The sequence below is a fragment of the Jaculus jaculus genome, chromosome 7 (genome assembly GCF_020740685.1).
Source record: "Jaculus jaculus isolate mJacJac1 chromosome 7, mJacJac1.mat.Y.cur, whole genome shotgun sequence".
Classification (NCBI taxonomy): domain Eukaryota; kingdom Metazoa; phylum Chordata; class Mammalia; order Rodentia; family Dipodidae; genus Jaculus; species Jaculus jaculus.
Window position 1 is genome coordinate 131095922 of NC_059108.1, and position 21947 is coordinate 131117868.

The following is a 21947-nucleotide window of genomic DNA, read 5'->3' on the forward strand; positions in this document are numbered from 1 at the left end:
CACCTGGAGACAAATAAAAATGGACAGATGGGAGAAATGATATTGATTCCATCTTTATCTGCCTTTGAAGGATTTAACTTTATACTCTCAGCCTGTTGAATTGAACCAAGAGCCTCCGATTCCACTTGACGGACGTGCCGCATCTCCCTGAAGCTGGTTCATTCTTAGTGAACATCTCCTTGTTGGTCCTCTCTATATGGGGAGATTAAGCTAGAGTTTAGGGAGGATGTGGGTCCTTGCACACATCAAATCCTGCTAGGTGACTGACACAAGTTCGAGTTATCTAAGTGAGGCCTCCCGCCGTTGTCCCGGTGGCTGACTGGTCCTGGCCCACCTCCACAAGGGTGCTTGCCAGGTGGAACTGACCTCCGCTCTGTGTTCTTCCTCTCCATTTCCCCGCTCAGTGCAGCCCACCTGGTGGAAGCAGATGAGGTGCACAGCTCAAAGCCAAGCCTCCTGGGGAGCTGAGGCATCTGGCCTTGGCCTTCAAAATAATTCTCCCATTTTCCAGACTCACCGGTTTGTTTGTCTCAACATGGCTTTGGTGGTTTTTAGGACATGGAGTTTTGAGGGTGACGACAGTAAGGTTTTAATTCCCACTGGAGATTTAATTCAGCTCTAAAAGCAGGGTCTGTTTCAGAGCCAGGCCGAGATGTTTCTTCCTTTCAAGAACAATGTGGTGGTTTCACTGATTTTTCCGGCTTTCCTAAAGCTTTTGAAATCCTTAAAACATCTCCAATCTCTGCTTTGGAAACAGGTGAAACCTTCTTTTATTTTGTAATTTTTAAAAATAGTTATTTTAAAATTTTATTTTAATTTATTTGTTTGGGGGGGGGCAGAAGCAGATAGAAAGAGAACAGACATGCCAGAACCTCCTAGCCACTGGAAACGAACTCCAGACACTGGTGCCACCATGAGCATCTACCTTTACGTGAGTACTGGGGAATCGAAACTGGGTCCTTTGGTTTTGCAGGCAAGCACCTTAATTCTAAGCCACTTTGCTGTTTTCAGATCACATTGACCTATGAGACAACAACTTCTTTTGTAACATTTAGCTTCATGCTAATTTTTATGACCTGGCTCTAGAATATCTTCCAGAGGCTCATGGATGGAGGGCTTGGTCCCCAGGGCAGCACTCGTCAGAGGTGATTGGATCATGAGAGATCTAAGCTCACTAGTGGGTTGATCCATTGGTAATAAGCTTTTAAGAAGTGGGGCTTGGCTGGAGGAGGTCGGTCACTGCGGGTGTGCCTTTGAAGGGTGTGTCTTTTCCCTCCTGGCCCTTTCCACCTTCCCCTCACACTTTTGGGACCAAGAGTCATGAAGTCCAGACCAGCCTCAAACTCCATATATAGCCAAGGGTGACCTTGAACTTCTGATCCACATCCCGAGATTGGGATTACAGGTGTGTGTGCCACCACACCTAGTTCATGCAGTGCTGGGGATTGGATCCAGACTTTGTGCATGCTAAGTAAGCCCTCTACCCACTGAGTGGATTGCCCCTTCCTCTCTGTTCTCTGTCTCATTGCTGTCATGCGGCAAGCTGCTCCTCTGCCACGTACTCCTGCTGTGGCAGACTGCTCCCCTCTGTCTGCCTGTGTTGAAGATGGGCATATGACCTATGTGCTTACTTCATAGTGGCACCTCTGATGCTGTCTAAGGGACTGCTATGTCAGGAGTCACAGAAAATTTCTGAATAGCTTTAGGACATTTCCCCCCTTGGAGAAGGAAGATGCTGAAACCCACACATCGTTGCTGAGAGGTGCGCTGGCACCTTGTTCCCTAGAGGTGCCTGCAGACGTGACAACATGACAGCCACATGCAATCACATGCTGAGCATCCCTGAGGGCTTTGTGTAGGATGGAGCTGCCGGGTGCTGGTCTCTTGAGAGTTCGCACCGAGGACTTGATCTTTCCCAGGAGGTGCTTTTGTGCAGAACAGCGGTCTTGGCTTACTGGCTCTAAGTCTGTGCCCTGGAAGTTTGTCTCCTAGGTTTAGGCTCTTGTTAGGATAAGGCTGTAGTTCTCCCCTTGTGGATGGTGGGGTTCCTGGGGGCTGGTCGTACACATGTGTCTCTACATATGTACTGTCCATTTTCAAATGAGCCTTTGCCAACCGTAATTCGATTAAGTTCATTTTATTTTTTTTTAATTTTTATTAGTATTTTCCATGATTATAAAGAAACATCCCATGGTAATTCCCTCCCAGTTAAGTTCATTTTAAAGGGCAATTCCTAAAATGTGTAGTGTCACTTGGCAACCAAGTTTCTGTTATTTGAGGATCAAGGAATTATTTCCTTTAATATGCAAACGAAATTCTCATACTACAAAAGTTGTGTACACAGGCTTTCCAAATCAGCATTCTGTTTCTGCATCATCTGGGGATTTTCTACCCATGAGGTTAACATTTTTGCCCTGGCCACGGTCACTGCTACACCGGGCTCTTTTCCTGTGAAATCATTCCAGGAGTTGCTTATGCTTTATTGTGGTAATGAAATACAACATCTCCACCATCGTTCAAGTGTGCACACAGTCCTGCGACTGTAAGCATGTTCACCTCGTCATGTGACCTTTACCACCATCCATCTCCAGGACTTCTCTGACGGACACTGTACTCACGACATGGTCACTGTCCGTCGCCCCTTCCTCCAGCCCCTGCTGTCCACCGTTCAACCTCTATCTCTATGACCTTGACGACAACTGCTCTAGGGACCTGATTAGTACAATCATGCAGTGTGTCCTTTTGTGCCTGGCTTATTTTTACTTAATGTGATGTCATTAAAGATTCATGCGTATTGTAGCATGTGCCAACATTTCCTTACTTGTCAAGGCTGAGTCATACTCCACTGTACGTATGTGACACATTTATCCATTTCTGTAAACCTTAGGGTTGTTTCTACCATTTGGTTATTGTCGATAATCCTGCTAGAAACATGGATAGACCTGTCTGCCTGAGTCTTTGCTTCACATTATTTTTGACTTGTACCCAGAAGTGGAATTGTAAAATTGCTGAGTCATATGGTAATTCTAGATTTACTTTTAATTTTTTTTGCATTTTTCTTTTCTACTCTCTCCTTCCTCCTCCCCCACCCACCCACTTTCTTTTTGGAGACAGGGTATTATGTAGCCCAGACTGGCCTTGAACTCTGACTTAGGTTTAGCTGCTCTTGACTAACTGCCGTATAGCTTTGGCTTTCCTTGGCGGCTGCACCATCTGCCAGGCCCACCAGGAATGCACAAGAGCCCCTATCTCTCCACTTTCCTCACCAACAATTGGTTTGCTCTTGTCCTTCAAATTCTATAAGCCACACGACATCATTTGATAAATTGCAGCCTGAGTGCCCTCAAGTCCTTCCGGGGCACAGTGGAGGGTCCACCCTGTGCCTCGCCAGCCTCCTGCACCCGCCCTCACTTCCTGCTGTGTCCCTGGGCTTCCTCCCCTCTCCTCTTCCTCAGCATCTGCCATGCAGCAGAGCGGGTGTGAGGGAGACATCCCATTGATCTCCATGATTTCACTGACACGCGGTCGTGGAACTTTGCATATTGATGACAGCCAGCCAGTTGCCACCAGGCCCCCCTTTTTGACACTGAGATCCTTTTATTCACTTCATAATGATACAGCTCCCCACTGTGGTGGCTCTTTCTTACCTCTCCTCCGGTCAGTTTAATAAGCAGTTAGCAAATAATGCTTACTTTGTTCTCAATACCATGGGGGAGGGCATGGCAATAGGCAAGATACAGTTCTTTCCTCCAGACATTTAAAAAGACCAGCATGCGTAATACTGTGCAGAATAATGCCAGGGCTAGAGCAAGCAGGTTCTAAGGTCACACTGCCTCAATACATTAAGCCCAGACCTACGACACTTCAGGTGACTTCATGCTGTGCCTATTTCCTTATTTGAAAATAGGGTTAGTAATAGTGCCTATCCTTTTTGGAACTTGGTTCATGTGAGAGATCAATACCTGATGCGTAGACCTCAGTGCTGTTACCTCGGTCATACACCCTGCTAGCTATGGGGGACTAGAGGGAGGTTTTGTGACTATCCCACAACACCTGTCTTACCTTGCTTATGGAATGTGGTCCCGAAGGCACGAGGGCCTTGGAATGTAGTGCTCCTGTGTTGCCTCTGTTCTGCACCCTGCAGGCCCTGCGCAGTGCTCCACATGTTGGGAGCATTCAGTACTTATGGAATGTGAATTGCATGAGGACAGAGACACGAGCCAGGTTCCTTCCCTGACGCCACAAGTGTGGGGCCAATGTAATTCTCCTGACAAACCTGAAGAGATGCTTTGTGGGGCCGCCCTCAGTCCTCTGCTTCCTGGGAGTGGGTGTCGGAATGGAGAAGTGGAGGGAGCCATGGGAGGGGCAGTGGCAGAAGGCAATGGTAGACAAGGCAGTGGGACGCCGGCCTGGGAGAGAACTGCAGTCATCAATCATTGCCCTGGGAGGCGATGCAGCATGGCCTGGGACTCAGCCAGCGGGTTTTTTTGGAAAGCCAAATACAAAAGAAAGAATGCAGATGGATGGTTGGTTGGCTTCTTTGGGGCTCCAAAGAGTACGCCCCCTGCTCTTCTGTGTGTGGAAGGGGAAGGTCATGTCCTCCAAGCTGGGATGCGTATCACTGCCTCCAACTATTACTGCAGAAATCTGCCACCTTCGGAGATTCAAGTTAAAGCGGGAGTAAAGAGTCTTCACTGTGTGCTGTTCACCTCTCAGCTTCTCTGTGCTCTGTGTCTTAAATACACTGGCTGGCTTGCATTTTTTTTTTTTAATAAACCATCAAAGTGGTACCAAAGGAACACTAGCCATTCCTATTTCAACAAGGAATCTGTAAAATGGATTTTGCTAAGCTCAAAGCTGTCTCCTTCATCTCTCTACTGTTATTTTTGCTACTTCTCCATTGAATTTAGCAATGTTCCCTTTGTTCATTTTTCCCATTCCTCGGCAGAAAGGGATTGTATTGTGAGCAGAAACGACCATCCCTCTGCAAGAGCCTGGGCAGTAGTTAGGACAAGTATGGATTAGCATTGTCTCCTAATCCACTCCCCCAGCCCTTGCGGGGTTCCCTTCTGACTGCTGCACAGTCTTGTGTGACTCAGGACTTTCTCCTCTAATCCTGACACTGCTTTGCAGGTTAGTTCAGTTAGAAGTAGGATTTACGTATCATTCAGTTAAAAAAAAAAAGGAACCTATATGATTTTAAAAAGAGAGTCCAGGGAGATTCAATGTGCTTTTTTTTTTTTTTTTTCAAAACTGGATTTTACTAAGTACTCTAACACAATTGGAAGCAAGACTCACAAGGAGGCAAATATCAACATTTAAAGTTAAGTGCACGACATATAAATGCCATGTGGTATTCTCACAGCATTTTCACCGCTTTCTCTGGCTTTCATCCTCTTCCTGACATTCGCTGCTTGCTTCTTTCCTCTGCTGCTCTTTAAAAAAAGACTCCCTTGCCCTGAGCCCTTTGATTTCACAGTTAGGTTATCTGTATTTTTCTCCTACCAACCTTTTAGAGGCTTGGCAACCTTCTCCCCAGGGAAGAGGTGGAAGGAGATCTGTCCATATGGCCATATAAATATGTGACACCTGCTTCTGTGAGACATCATTGAGGAGTTTAAGAGTTGATTGGATTGTGCCCTATCTGGAAAATTAGGCATTTATCGCTTCCTATTTTCTTTCTTTTTTTTTTAAATTATCATGGGGGTGGAGATATGGCTTATCAGTTAAGGCACTTGGCTGCAAAGCCAAAGGACTAGGTTTGATTCACCAGGATCCACATAAAGCCAGATGCACAGGTGGTACATGCATCTGGAGTTGGTTTGTAGAGGCTAGAGGCCCTAGTGTGCCCATTCTTTCCCTCTCTCTATATATAATCTGCCTCTCTCTCTCTCTAAAATAAAAAAGATTATCACATCTGTAGCAGTGGAGTGGGGGACAGAGACACAGCTCCATCACGCTGTTGTCTGCAGCAGCCTGACGGGTCCTTTTCAGAGACCTCTACTCAGGTGAAGCCACGGGTCTTAACTTTGCTGCAGAAAGGATTTCAGGATGAGCCAGTATGAAGCAGAATTGGAGGCTATTAAAATATTTTACATAAATTGAAGCACAGGGGTTAATAGGCACTCAAGAAAATGTACAACAAATCTCTGTGAGTGGGGGGGATCCTCCAGAGAGTCATGTTTACATGCCTTAGCATAATACATACATACATAACTTTGTTGGCTCTCAAGATACATTTTGAGCTGGAGTGATGGCCTAGAGGTTAAGGTGCTTGCCTATGAAGCCTAAGGACCCAGGTTTGATTCCCCAGTACCCATATAAGCCAGTTGCACAAGGTGGTGCATGTGTCCTGAGTTTGCAGTGGCTAGAGGCCCTGGCATGCCCATTCTCTCTCCACCTCCCTCTGTCTTCTTAAATATGGCCTTGAGCTCATGGCGATCTTCCGACCTCTGCCTCCCACTGTGCTGGGATTAAAGGTGTGTGTCACCACGCCTGGCAACATTTGACTTTCTGAGCCTGGATTACCTCACTTAGAATAATTTTTTTCCATATCCATCCACTACCCTGCACATTTCATAATTTAACTTTTCTTATAGCTGCATAAAACTCCATTGTATAAATGTACCACATCTTCATTATCCAGTTATCAGTTGATGGGCATCTTATAGACAGCTCTTGATCCACAACTGAATGGCTAAGTGAATGAATACCACTATGCATGACCTCATATATCTTAACATAACAATGGCTTTGTGTGCAAGAAAATGTCAGTAGAGGAAGAGACATCTTAACCTCTGCAATACATTTTTTTTTTTGGTTTTCTGAGGTAAGGTCTCACTCTAGTCCATGCTGGCCTGGAATTCACTATGGAGTCTCAGGGTGGCCTTGAACTCACAGCGATTTTCCTACCGCTGCCTCCCATGTGCTGGGATTAAAGGTGTGTGCCACTATATCCCACTGCCACACAACTGTTTTGGTGAACCCTGCTATTGTTTATCACAGGTGGTAGTTATTAGCTCATCAGGTGACATCTAGAAGTATAATTCTGCAGACTTTGTCAACTTCAGTTAAATGTACAATTTACAACTTTCTTAAATCAAACACACAAACTTACCTTTACCTAGTGGTTTGACACTGTTTGGAACCTTTTGTAGGAAATATTGGAACTTTTTTTTTTTTTTTCTTTACTGAATTAAAATGAACTGCACAGATAGTGAATCTAGACATATCAATGAAAAAGAACTCAATACCATTTCTTAGCTAAAACATGAAGGCAAATTAACTAGTAATAAATATGATTCGATGATCAGTGCTTGGCCTGCTTAGGGACACAAAAGGACGCATGGGTGACACAGGGCAGCACGATGAAGGACCACCACCGCCAGAGGGAAGAGGAGTCTACCCTGACCCTTGGTGAGCCCCGCCTAGCTGGAGCTGCCCATACAGAGGTGCCAGAGCTCATCCTCAAGGGGACAAGCCAACCATGTGAACTTATCTGCCCTTAGCTGAGCATCACCATGTTTGCCAGTGGGTGTTTGATAGGAACAAATGTGCTGAAAACAGAATGGACCTCACTGAGCAGCACAAAAGAACACCTGGAGGCCAGGGCAGGGCAGGGCAGGGCAGGGCAGGGCAGGGCAGGGCAGGGCAATGAAGGACACCAGTGCCAGGGTGGGAAAGGGTTGGCTTCAGTCTTGCCTAAGCAGAGTGACACCTGTAAGCACAGGCACGCTGGAGAAGCTCTTTAACCACTTGTTCCTTCTCTGTAGCATGGGGACCACTTCTGTGTCCCCTTCTTTCACAGCTCTGGAGGGCTTGCCACCATCCGTCCATGCACTGGACCTATTGTTCAAGAGGCATGGGTGGGTTCTCTGGCCCTCATTACAAAGAGAACCCACAAGCATGAAGCATCCCATGCATCGTCCTGGAGTCAGGGCTGGAACTGTACCCTGAAGACTTTTGTCAGTCCTCAGAGCTGTTGATGACTGAGCCAGCTCATGGCTGGTATATGACTGAGCACGCCCTGCTCACGTGTGGTGGTCTCTGTCCAGCTCCTGACCCAGATAGAGGACCAGCAGTCCAATGAGCCAGAGGCCAGGGATCATGAAATCCACCTGCCATGCTGCCCAGTGCCTGACACGGTCCTGCAGATGGAAGCCCCTTGTCGACTACCCATGCCAATGTTTGGCATTTCACTTTACATGTTTTTTTTTTTAAATAAAATTACAGCATTTGAAGGCACTATAGTGCTGAGAAGAAGTGACAGAGGAGTGCTCAACACTGAAACATCTCTATCACACCTTCCAAGGCTCAGAGTCCGTTGCAGAAGAGGTGGCGGGAAGAATGTAAGAGTCAAAGGAAGAGAAGGTCGCCTTACAATGCACTCTTCCAGACACAAAGTGGCTTGGATGTCCATGATCTCACAGTTCCTGGCACTACCTACACAAGCTTATCATAATAGGAGGAAAAGATGATGGCATCAAAATAAAAGAGACTAGCTGAGGAGGGAGGGGATATGCTAGAGAGTGGAGTTGTGAAGGGGTAAGTGGGGGAGGGGAGGGAATTATGGTTTATTGTCTATAAATATGGAAGCTGTCAATAATTTAAAAAAATTAAAAAAGTAATTGGTCCTTGATCCTGGAATAGTAGGAGACCTGCTGAGGTGGTGAGCCTTTCATCAACATGTAACTCCAAATGCGTTCGCTTCAAATGAAGGCCACCTCAGGTGTGTTGTATTGGTGACTAAGATGCCACCAGGGACATTCCCTCCAGTCTTGTAGTTGTGTTCAAAATAGACAGCAGCCCTCAACTATATCCAGCCAATTGAAAGGTAGCCTCACTAAAATTTACACTGGCCAGCGTCCAGAGAGATGGCTTAGCAGTTAACGTGCTTGCCAGCAAAGTCAGAGGACACAGGTTCAACTCCCTAGTACTTACATAAAGCTGGATGTACAAGGTGGCACATGTATCTGGAGTTTATTTGAAACAGCTAGAGGCCCTGGCATGCCTACTTTTCTATCTGCCTTTCTGTCTTTCAAATAAATAACTAAATAAATAATGAATGAGGGTTCCTTTTCTCTGCATCCTCGCCAACATTTGTTTCCATTTGATTTTTTTTTTTTTTTTTTTTTTGGAGGTAGGGTCTTGCTCTAGCCCAGGCTGACCTGGAATTCACTCTGTAGTCTCAGGGTGGCCTTGAACTCATGGCAATCCTCCTACCTCTGTCTCTCAAGTGCTGGGATTAAAGGCGTGCGCCACCACGCCCATCTTCATTTGATTTTTTAATGTTTGCTACTAAATAAATAAATAAAATAAATGTTAAAAATTTTCATTGGCCATATTCTTATAAACATGAAACAATGCAAATAATTTGTATGCCTTTATATACATAAAGAGGAGTCTCATTGTTGGTCAGGCAATTATAAACACAGTTTCTCACTGGGATATTCAAGACTCCTACCATATGTGGAGGAACTCTGCTTTGTGGCAATAACTGATGTATTATGGGGTTTTGGGTGCCCTACTCACTGCATGCCAAGAAAGTTCCTCCAGTTGTTGTGACAACCACAAACACCCTTACAGACTTACAAAACACCATTTAAGGTAGATAACCTAAATGATGTTAGGGGAAAAAACTTCCAGGAAGCCTGTGTAAATTTTGAGAATTCACCTATATAATGCCGGTTCTTATGCAAATGGACATAGTCAAATAGTTAAGCCTTTTCTCTTGGTGTAGTCCCATGCTATTAACAATCCATTCGATATTCATTATGTACGTGTGTGTGTGCACCCACTTGCCTCTGCTTCTCTGTCATACATACTGAGCTAGAATCCCATGTGATAAAATCTAGAGTTCTTTTGTTATTGGATGCCTGCTTTAGTTTCCTTCATAAAACAGTTCACCTTAACCAATTTTATTCTCATAGTTTCTCTAGGTACAATAGAGGAAGATATAATAATAAAAGAACTTTACCATATTGGACATTCAGGACACAGAGATGAAGGAGTGCACTGTGTAATAAGGAGACAGACAGGCAGAAATCAATTCAGGTTCAACAACACCATTGGCAGGGGCCATGTAAAGAGCAGACAGCAAGCAGAGGAAGCTTGGTGGGTGATTCTTCCTGCAGGAGAAAAGGTTAGAATTGTCTTCTCAGGAGCTTGACAAGCACTTACAAAGGAAAAGAAAATAACACATTACAGATGGAAAAGCCTTTAAAGAAGCACAGATGCTAAAGGAAAAAGCAAAATGCCTCCAGAAAATGACATGGAGGAGATGCACATGATTATTCCTAAATGAAGGAGTACAGTGGCCCATGGCAGCCAGGGGTTAATAGGATGGAGGAATGATGAGGTGGAAAACAGGCTGTTCAGGGTATGGAAGCACTGGCACTGGAGTAATGGCTCAGTGGATACTAATGCTTCCTACACAAGACTGAGGACCTCACTTTGATCCTTAGAACCTATATGCATGACCATGCATGCCTGTAACCCCAGTACTGAGGGAGGCAGACACTGGAGGGTTGCTGGGACTTTCTAACCAGCCGATCTAACAAACAAACAAACAAACAAATAAACAATCAAACAAAAAAAAAACCCCCAAAAACAAACAGAGGACTCCAAGTTCAGCAATAAGCTCTTTCTCGGGGAAATAAGTCAGAGTAGTGAATAGTGGTAGAGCAAGACATCTGATGTCTTTCTCTGGCTTCTACATGCATGGGGTATGTGCATCTGTGCACACCTATTCATGTACCACACTTACATATACCACATGTGCACACACATAGACACCCCGAAAGAATGTAAACGATGGTCTTTGGATGCCATGTTGTGTCCATGGAGCTCATACCATTCTGCTGGAAATGTTGATAATGGGAGAGGCTGGGCATGTGTAGGGGTGGTGAGAAAATGGGATATCTCTGCATTCCCCCTTCAATTTCATGGGAAACCTAAAACTGTCAAAAATAAAGGCTTAAAGAACCCGGGGCATAGACACGTGAAACAGTGCTCAGCCGCAGCCCTCCCCCTCTCCCCCCAGTGGCTTCACTCACAGGGGGTTGCTGTACGTGCAAGACAGGAGGTGACGCAGAGGAGCAGGTGTGAGATGCGGTTACTGAGCTGGAACCAGGCCAGGTCCTCGTGGCTTATGCCTTCTTCTCTGGCAAACGTTGTTGGGGTTCTCCAGGCTCAGACAAGGCTGATCTCTCTTACTGTGGCATGGGAAGCATCACTGCCGTCTTCTAGGTTTCTCTCCAGGGCGTAGTTGTCACCTCTCTTCTTAAAGAGACAGAGTGGTGATGTTCAAGGGCATTGGCTTGGGGTGGGGGCAACAACTGTGATGGTTTATATGCATGTTGGTTATTTCTCACTTTCCCTTTTCTTTGCCTTGCCCCTCTCCCCAGGGCTCTCTCCCGCCTCTCTCCATTTTTCTTTTCTTTCTTTACAAGGAGGCTACTTGGTGATTGAAGAAAGGAGTGGCAGACCCTTTTGCTTCAGCAGATGGTGCTACGGCCCTGCTGCCTTAGAGATGGCCTTGACCCTGCTCCTCCTGTAACTCTAGGTCCTGGACTGTGGGGAGGCAGGGAGTAGGAGGTGGGAACAACCCTTCCACATAGCAGCTGAGACCATCAGCGCTTCTTAACAAGACTTTGTAAGATTCAGGGATACAAGGGATCTTACCCGTAGTGCTTACACATCACGGAGGCATTACCCAGAGTGGGTCACATCACAGCTGGCTGCAGTTCTGGCTGATGTTGGAGCTCAAAATTGTGGGCCTGTCATCAAGGGGTCCAGCTGACTTCAAGAGGCTGAACTCAGCTTTCTCTGACCTCCAGGAGTATCTGTTATAGGTAGGAAGCTTCACTTAAAATGAGAGGAACTAACTATGGCTAATGTAAGCAGAAAGGAAAAGCATTTTTTTTTCCCTCCAAGGAAAGTTTTAATTGGAAAGGAAAGGGACTTAAGAAAGAGAACAATACTGATTCTGAAAATCAAGCTGCCTGCAGAGAAAACAACAGGCATCTTGCTGAGTTCTAGAGATGTTAGTCATCAAGTGGATTGTTTTTGTTGTTTTTAGAGAGATTTCTCCTTCATGGTTTACATGGATGTTCCCATGTGATGTACAGATTTGTGACCAGTTTGTTCCAGGAAACATCCTCTTGGCCTTATCTGATACCTGGTAGGTTCTTCCCTTGGAATGAGGGAATAAGAGAAAGGCACATTCTATAGAGAAAGGAGCATTTGGAAAAGAAATATTGGAAAGCTATTGAATCCCTGGATGGCTGGAGAGCTAAACATGGAACGTACCCATCCAGATGAGACTAGCCTAAGTTAAGGCCAGAGAACTGGTCCTAGAAGTCACTGCTGTGTTTTCCCAGCGTAGACAGTATAGCTGGTGCTGGATGCAACTGCTGGCAGCACCTGCTGACTTCCATGGAATGGGATGTGATACTGTCGTCACCATCACCAGTCCAGAAGGACCCCATGTGGTCCCTCCATTGCTGCCAGTCAGCCTTGCCCCCACGGGCACGCCTACCTGGGACTGCTTGATTCTGCTGTGGTCAATGGCAGAGTTCTTGTGTCTGCAGTCCACTCAGACATTCTTTACCTTCTGTTCCAGGGACTCAGGGGGTCCCCGGACCCTGGAGATGTGGGCTGTGCACAAGAGGAGAATCATCTGGCTACACACTAGAGAATTCTCTTCGCTCTGTGGTCCTCTAGCTTGCAGGTTCCCTTAGTTCCCACAAAGCCCTTGGGAGATCATGATTTTCCATTCTCCTTCCTCTGCAGGCCGAGTGACCAGTCTGCCTTTTCTCTGTCGCTTGCTTTCACCTCTGGGAGAGGACAAAAGTGGTCCTGCAGGCCTGCCTCCGAGAACATTCGCTCCTCGCTTAGAAGCAGTCCTTGGAGGGGCAGTGAGAGAAAAGAGGGGTTGCAAAACAGAGAAACCAGTGGATAAATACTTTAGGAGGCAACTTTGTTATATCTGCATCTCAAGTGTGTGGTTAGAGTGGGACTTTAGGGATGGGTAGGGCCTGTGCTTGTTTGTGTCCTCATAGTGAGCGAGGTGAGGGGATTGAGTAATGGGGGCTTTTTTTTTTTTTCTGTGCTGGGAGATCCCTGTCTTTCACTGGACTAAAGAATGGGGTTCAAATACAGGAGGGACAAGATGGTACATGAGTGGCATGATGACTGAGAGTAACAGCCCTGGCAGTCAGTCGCCTGCAGGCCTGGCTTCGTCCTTGAGCCAATATATCTTTGTCTTTAGGGTGTCACTTTCTTGTTCTCTGTGAGGAAGTGTTATTCTTTTGTAGTTTTATATGCACAAGCATTCTTACATGCTTACACTAAGAATATTTGTCTAAAAAGAAAGAGAGCAGTTCCCTTGGCTGTAGATGCACTATAATATCGCTCTTACTCTTCTGTTTTTTAAATTTTATTATTTTTATTTTTTTGTTTATTTTTATTTATTTATTTGAGAGCGACAGACAGACAGAGAGATAAAGAGGCGGATAGAGAGAATGGGCGTGCCAGGGCCTCCAACCACTGCAAAACAAACTCCAGATGTGTATGCCCTCTTGTGCATCTGGCTAATGTGGGTCTTGGAGGATTGAGCCTCGAACTGGGGTCCTTAGGCTTCACAGGCAAGTGCTGGACCGCTAAGCCATCTCTCCAGCCCTTACTCTTCTGTTTTTAATTACATGAGTTCCTTCCTGGTGAGCAACACAGTGAAAAGAGGGCCAGCCATCTTCTATGAGGAGAACTTAGTGGGAAGCACTGGTTTGACCTCTCTCCTTATTCGCAGTGGAGTAATCCAAATTCCTTCCCAAAACCTCTGAACGATGAAACCAGCAGAACGCTGATTTGGCTAATCTGTTCTATATCATAGGTGACTCTGAGTCGGAGGCTGGATGTAACTTTATTAACATGGAAAAAGAAATTATGGTGCCAGCGAGTGTGGGCCAGTGAGATGATTGGGATTTCTGACAGAGCCCAATAAATAACATCTCTTCTGTGCTGCCCAGGTAACAAGGTAAAGGAAAGGACAGATTGAAGCTTAATATTGCTTCATTCTCTCAGCAGTGGAGAGTAGGAATAGAACTAGTTGTGGACAGATGGGATTTCTCACTTCAACCTCAAACTCATAGAGGAGACCACAAGATGACTTTTTGGGAGTAACTTATTTTCAAACAAAGGGGAGACGGAAAGGCTGAGTTCCTGGGTGAGCTAAGATCTTGGTGCTCATGTGTGTTACAGTGGGTGAGGCCCCTTTTACAAGAACTGGAGAACCATGGTGGGAAATGAACATTTATTCCACCACAGGGCTCTTGTGCTCTAGCTATAGTGCAGTGCTTAGCAAACTTTGAACCTTGACAGCCAGCGGAAGGAGGAGGCGCCTTTAGCTGCCTGTGACATTGCTACTATAGCACTATTGTATGCTTGCATGTGCTGTGTGGGCATGAGGATGTTGTGTGTCATGCTGCTGAAATCCACACTGAATATATATCAGGACTGCCAGGAAGTGCTAAGTTGATGTTTCAGAGGCACATACACCTTGTCTTTTCCCTCCTGTGGCCTCTGGTCACACATCAACAAAAGCAGGGTCTAGGGCTGGAAAGATGGCTTAGCAGTTTTAGGCACTTGCTTGTGAAGCCTAAGGACCCAGGCTCAATTCTCCAGGACCCATGTAAGCCAGATGCACAAGGTGGTGCATGCTTCTGGAATTCATTTGTAGTGGTCACATTGTCATGGTATGCCCATTCTCTCTATCTGCCTCCCTGTCAGGCTTTCTCTCTCTCTCCCCAATAAATAAATAAATGAACAAATAAAACATTTTTTTTTTTTTTTACAAAAAGACTAAGAAAAAGCATGGTCTACATGTTTACTCCAAGTCGTGTGCTTTTGAAAGTTCTTGTGACCTCACTGTTGTAGCTTTAGAATGCTTGGCTAGCAGAAACCTAGAGAACATCCACCATAGTAGAGCTCTATAGTGAACAGGATTGTCCTTTCTTTTTTCCCTCCCTCCCTCCCTCCCTCCCTTCCTCCCTCTCTCCCTCCCTTCCTCTCTCTTTCTTTCATTTCTGCCCCCCCCCACCTCTTCTCTCCTTTCTAGCACTGGGATACCCTTTGGCACTGAACTTTGCCTTCAGTACTTATGAGGACAGGGTTCCATAGTCAGTGATAGCATCCACAAGGCCATCTGCCAATGACTCAAATGTTCCAACCCTGACCCCCCCAAAAAAGATCTTTCTGTGCCTGAAGAAAGAACTACAAAGCTTTCCGATCTCCCTCCCTCTTCCCTTATTTCCTCTTCCTTCATCCTTCCCCTATTCTTCTTTCCTCTCTTTTCTTTCTCTTTTCCTCTCTCCATCTCTCTTTCTACTCCTTCCCTCCCCTCTTATCTCCTCCTTCCCTTCCCTCTCTCTTACTCTGTTTCCTCTCTTTTCTTCCCCTTCCTTCCTTCCTGCTCCCTCTTCCATCTCTCACCCTTCCTTCCTTTTCCTTCTTCGTTCTCCCTCTACTTTCTTCCCATTCCCTCCTACCTTTTCTCTTCTTCCCCTTCGTCTTGGTCTCTCTCCCTCTCTCTTTCCCTTGCTCTCACCATATCTCCTGCAACTGGAACAGTCACCAGTGTATAAAGTCTCTTAGTAATTATGTATTGAATGGATTGAATTCCAAACGCAAACTTGGTGCTCCAATAGCAAAGGTTAACAGCCACTAACTTTGAAAGCTTTTAATTAAAGTCCTCCTGGAGGATCCACCCCACCAGGTGCCTGGCCAGCAGCCTCTTTCCTGCCTAGGGTGCCTGCACAGTATGCCTGGTTCCTGAGCCCCTCTGACTACAGTCAGCTATGGGTATAGGTCAGGCCAGCTGCTGCATGAAACTGGCCAGGTGGTTCAGAAGGACCCAGATGGTCTTGTCTCATTTATCAAAGGTGAGCTGTCATCAAGGTCAAAGAAAAAAGGAAGAAGCACAAAACAATGGTGTGCCCTTGTCATAAAATGTGTATCATGGTGCTGTTTCTACTGGTGATGGTAGATTAGTTCTGCAAGAGCAGAGTGGAAACGGCTCTCCAGCAAATTCCTATCAAGGAAAACATGAAACGTGATCATGGCCTTGTTTTGTGTATGAAGTAAAGAAAAATACAAATGAAAAGCAGACTTCCAGAGAGTCTGTGTTGACACTCGGGTACAGAGAGCCAGCACTGGTAGAGAGAGGTCAGCCCGCTGGCTGGTGGTCCAGCATACGTGAAGTTCAAGGGAAATGGTCAGGATGAAGAAAGGACTCTTCTGCACTATGCGTGCCAAAGTGGGCCTAAAGCATTGGTACATATGCTAATCGTGAAATGTAACATCCATCTGTGTGACAGTGACAAGAGCCGGCCTCCAACTAAGGTTTCATAACAACACCACCAAGATGTGTGGCTCCTCTCTTACAACGTGGTGCTGATCCAAATATTGTGCCCGCCAGTGTCCAAATGTTGTGGATGTCAGCGGCGTCACCCCTCTCCACCGTGTAGTGGCAACATCTGCCAAACTTACAAACCAGGCAGACACTGACGTACAACGTAAAGAGCTGCTTCACACCTTACTTAATCGCCTTATAGGAAAGCAGAAGGTGGCAGAATTTTTAGCACAGGAGGAAGCAAACGTATTTGCCTTGGACAAATGGACTTGGCTTTCCAGTGAACTTGGTTCTAGTGATGCCACATCTCACCAAAAGTGGGTGACCATCCTGATGCCAAGTTGCAGGAAACAAGCGTGGCGCTTGCAGACAGAGGCTGTACAGAATGCTGAGAAGATGCAAAATCAACTACAAAAGCTTGACCTTGGAACTTCCATGTTAGAATCACAGCAAAAAGCAAGCGGAAAAAATTCAACGGCTTCAGAAAAGCCTGTCTGGACGGGTAGCGAAAATTTTCTAAAAAATTTTTGTGTAGCAATTTCCTCTGAATTGAAACCTTCTCTCCTGGAGGGAGGAAGGAAGCTATAAGGCTCTTGAAATTAAACGTACAAGGCCTGTAAGTGACCAGGTTCAGGGGCTCTGGAAGCAATACGCTTTCAAGGCCGGTCCCTAAGTGATAGAGGCAGTAGTGTTTGCAAGTAGCATAGTGAGCTCCAGGGATACAAAACGTAGCTACCCTGCATGTGTTGTGTGTCACCTTTGCTGGGGTAGCCTTTTTGTGGGTACAGCTGCCTTGGAGTTATCCATACTCCTGTTAAGTAACCCCTTACCTGTGCTCCTATAAGTAACCCCTCACCCATATTCCTGTACATCAGCCCCAATAAGCTCAGTCGTTTCCAAAGGTGGTCCTAAGTGAAATTGTGTCTTTAGTCTGTTGTCAGTATCTGATGTGGGGTGAGCATATGTCTGCCCATGGCTCCCCAGGAAAGTCACACAAAAATGTACTGTTTACACTCTTCACTCTAAACTTCAGAGCAAAAAGAAAAGCAGCATGATGAGTTAGAAAAAGAGCTAGCTGGATTGAAAAAATATAACCTTCTTAAATATGACAAAAAGGAGGTCAATGAACATAAAAATGAAGTGTATTTTCCATGGAATTCTATAGCCTAGTCTATTTGAAATAGATCTAAGAAACAGCAATTCAAGAACTTGTAGAAGTTGAGGACTCCAACTGCTTCAATCACATCACTCAGAAGTAAGAGTCTGTAATCTGGATTCTCCGAAAGGAAAATGTAAAATTATTCTGATAAATTAGAACATTTTAAACAACTTGATAGAGCAAAAATTATGATATGTAAGCTACCACATGAGCTCACTAGTACTGTAGATAGTCTAGCAGAGACCAATGCAAACCTCATGGGGATATAGCAGAACAGATATTTGCAGTCAACCCCTTATGCAAGGCCATCCCCTTAGCATTGGGAGTAGAATAATTGAGAAATTTTATTGATTATGAATTTTAATGTTTCCTTATTCTCAATGCACTTATAGTCGGAAGTTCAGTGATAAACCAGTGTAGTCATGTACAGTAAAGTCAGTCCAAAGGTTTCTCATAGTGAGCTCAGCAGAACAATGAATTTTCCAGTCTGCTTTGTGTTGTGGTGTGACTCAGATGCTGGGTGTAACTCTTGTACTTGTTTGGTGTACAGATGATACATTCATGTATTCAGCCTCTGGATAGGACATTTTAAATTGTCTCCATGGAGATTTTACTACATGTTCTCATTAATGTGTTTAGAGTGTCTGCCATGGGGATCAGAGACAATGATATTCAAAAGCTCTCCAAGTCTATAGAATTTCTTTGATGAAATACCACAATAGCTCCTGGCTATTCTTTATGATACTGAAACTATTAGTGATAAGTGGACCTTAAAAAACTCTTTGCAGAAATGCAATAAAGTTAAACCTTTTCTTAGACCAGTTCCTATTATCTTTCCATTTTGAGAAATTATCCTCAGCTTAATTGTATTACCATGGTGACATGTTTTTATTTCAACAAAACCCAATGAAGCCATAAATGAGAGCTCTGTATAGGAAGCTCCTAACTCCTAATGTTTTTTACTGCTGTGTCTTTGAATAAAATCATCAATGTTCTGACTAAAAAAAAGCACTAGGCCAGACAAAACAATGTTGATAATTAATGTCAGAGTTATGAGAAAAGGCAAAAAGAAAAGCAGGTATTATGAGTGAAAATCACATGCAAAAAGATAGCCTGTAAGTCAACAGAAATATCTTTGCTCTCAATAATAACACTGTAGGAATAAACAAAAATAGTCAGGGATTTCTGCTTATGGTAATTGGCCATGTGGCTTGACCCTCTGAGGCCTGAAACAAACACGGCTAGTTCTCCGTGCACTCGTCCCTGTCCAGAAGGGGTGCTCTGAGCTGTTTCTTCCTGCACCTGAAGCCTGTTTGCTCCTTAGTGAAACTGCGCAGATAAGTTTGTCAGCTCAGTAGGCTTTTTCAGGAGATGGATTTTGAGTTCTGAAATGCTAAGAGTCAGTGCTAGTTGGGTACACGAGATAGTTTTGTAGTAGCATTTGCTTAATAGTATTTGTAGAAAGAGCAGGAGGAACGCATCACTCGTCCTAACCACCTAGCAAAGTGGGGAAAACAGGATTGGGCAAGAAATGCACAGCAATCTTCTCACTTGTGCTCAAGTGTCATACAGCCCATATTCTCCCAGATGAGCAAATTGTTAGCCTTAAGGGCACCTTGGCTCTGTCCGATATGGGCTTGCACACACATCTTTGTAGTAGCCAATCTGCTTAATAATAATAATAAGCAATGTGATCTTGCCTTGTAACCCTACCATGGGAGCATAGCTCCGTTCCGTACCTAGTGTGTTACACAGGGGTCATGGAGGCAGCGAAGAGAAGCTCCCAGGCTCTCAGCTACCCTCTGTAGCTGGTTCTTCACATTCTGGACATTGTCTACAATCACCAAGCACTCAGCAGGCACTGTAGCAAGCTTTACACACATTTCACCCTCCCACCAAAGAAAGTTCTTTTAATTTCAATTTTATTGAGGAAGAAAGGAATGCACAGAGAGGTTGAGAAAACTTGCACAAGGTCACACAGCTCTTTAGCAGGGACAGCATGTGTCTCAGGAGGGCCGTTTCTCCCTAGACTGTGCTTTTAAGCACCCTTCTGTAGTAGGAGTAAAGAGTTGCAGATAACAACGGAAGTTCAGCACATGACACATGCAATGGGTTGAGGTTCCATGGTGAAAACTACAGTTTAAAAATGTTCAATTAGGGCAACTTGTTGGTGTTATTATTTAGAGGAGAGAAAAACCAGGAGTGTCCAGAATAGTAGGTATTGCTAGGACTTTATGCCCACCCTTCTCATTTTCATAATGAAGTATAGGTAATATGCTATTTTCATTTACCTACACACATGCAAAATACTTATTCCTCAAGTCCCCATAATTCCCCAAACAATGAAATGCTCCAAACATTTTCTGAGCATCACTCCTGGGTGTCCAGGAGGAGCATTGGCCAGGAACAAGCAGGGAACAGCAGGGGACGTCCCCAGAAGACAACATCAGGGTACCAGCACCAGCCTTGGCCATCCGCTGCCTTCCCTCCACCGTGCAAACCCACTCATGTCCTTCAGCATCCTCCCTCTGCCCTACCTCAGGAGGCGGGAGGCTCCGCAGCTGCCCTTTCTGTCAGCCTCATCCTTGTTTAGATTGCAGTTGTGTCTGCATCCTAATTTATGGCTTAACTAGAATCTCACAAACTTTCAATTCACTTTAATTTCATTATGCTTTTGAGGAGGGTGATTTGTAGGAGGGGGATGATGCTCCCCTCGACAGCAATTAGAGAAGCCTAATGGTGTGCAGTGAAATCTCCTTTTGGGCTTTGGGCTTTTTGTGCATGTCTATAAGCCAGACCAGGCTAATACTAATACGTTCCTGTGTATTCGAGAGGGGCTCAGCTGCTCTCCACACAGTCTGCCCATGATATTCAACACTCCCTATGGTTCTTGGGCAATGTTTCATGTCATGATACCTTTGTATTAGAAAATATGAATATTTTCATAGGCAGTACCGATAACACCAGTGGAATGTAACTTTTTGCAGGTAGCCTTTCTAATAGTATGAGGAAGGGACATGCTCCTAGGTGTCAGAATGCGTGGGTCTTCTTCGTATTTCTTTAGCATTTCCTGGGTGGATCACCCAGTGACTGCTGCTTACTGTCTTCTTTTTCAGCTGGGCCATGGGCTGGCCTGTTCTTCAGGGAGAGGGAGTCTCATGTGTTATGTGAGGGGAGGACAACGTCACTTGGCAACTTCCATCGAGTCAGTGAATTGTTGAATAACTTTAAAAGCTGTTTCCACCATTAAGCACAAGACTGAGAGTTAATTACCTCAGAATTCTAATCTTGGCTCTGGCCTCTAATTAGCAGCATCATTTTATGAAAGTCCCTTAACCCCTCTTGGTTTCTGTTTTGCATCAGTAAAGTGAAGTCTATGAATGCAATGGGCCCTCTGGGCTCTGACATTTTTCACCTTCTGAATCACCAGAAACATTCTGCATGGCACAGACTGCCTATGTTAATTGCCCCAGGTGCCAAATGGCTGCTGCCCCAAACCCATGTAGGTAACAGAGACAATGCGATCTGGTGTTAAATCTAAATTTTATATATTTATGCCATTATATGGCATGAAGTACACCTGGATGACAATCTCTAGAACCAGCTCTGAAAGTCTAGAGAAGACTCAGGTCATTCTACAAGAGGCCAGGCCACGGGGGTCTGAGCGCCTCACCAATCACGTGATCATGCACCTTGTACTTGTACTCCACCAGCGTGGTTCCTTTGCCTCGGTGCCTATTTCCCAACCTTAATACACTTTTGCTTCTAGTTGATGACTTCTTTACAAGTTGGCATGAGCTGAAGTTCCTACTTCAGATAGATAGTGACCCTGTTGTTCTGACCCCTGTCCTGTCTCATGTGAGTGATCTGTGGGAGTTCAAAACGTACACCTGCCGCAGGACACATATGCCAGTGTCTGGCTAGAAGCTGTCACACATGAGGCCTGGGAGGCTATGCTCCTCTTTTTTTTTTTTTATTTTTTTATTTTTTTTATTTGAGAGCGACAGACACAGAGAGAAAGACAGATAGAGGGAAAGAGAGAGAGAATGGGCGCGCCAGGGCTTCCAGCCTCTGCAAACGAACTCCAGACACGTGCGCCCCCCTGTGCATCTGGCTAACGTGGGACCTGGGGAACTGAGCCTCGAACCGGGGTCCTTAGGCTTCACAGGCAAGCACTTAACCGCTAAGCCATCTCTCCAGCCCTATGCTCCTCTTTTAATCCAAGCACCTTGGGCGAATTCAGTTTTCTTTCTGTTCTTTCTTTTTGATGGAGAATGTGGGCAAGAACCCCTCTACCTCTCACAATACTGTTATTTTTTCACAGCCTATTTTCTTTGCTTTCCTTTTTTCTTGAATTTTTGAGGTAGGGTCTCATTGTAG

General features: G+C 45.1%; 1 protein-coding gene across 2 annotated transcripts in view; it reads left to right on the top strand.

Annotated features, from left to right (window-relative positions):
- Kcnk10 (potassium two pore domain channel subfamily K member 10) overlaps window positions 1-21947 on the top strand; it is a 149256-nt gene that overhangs the window by 106865 nt on the left and 20444 nt on the right. The gene's annotated exons all lie outside the window — the stretch shown is intronic.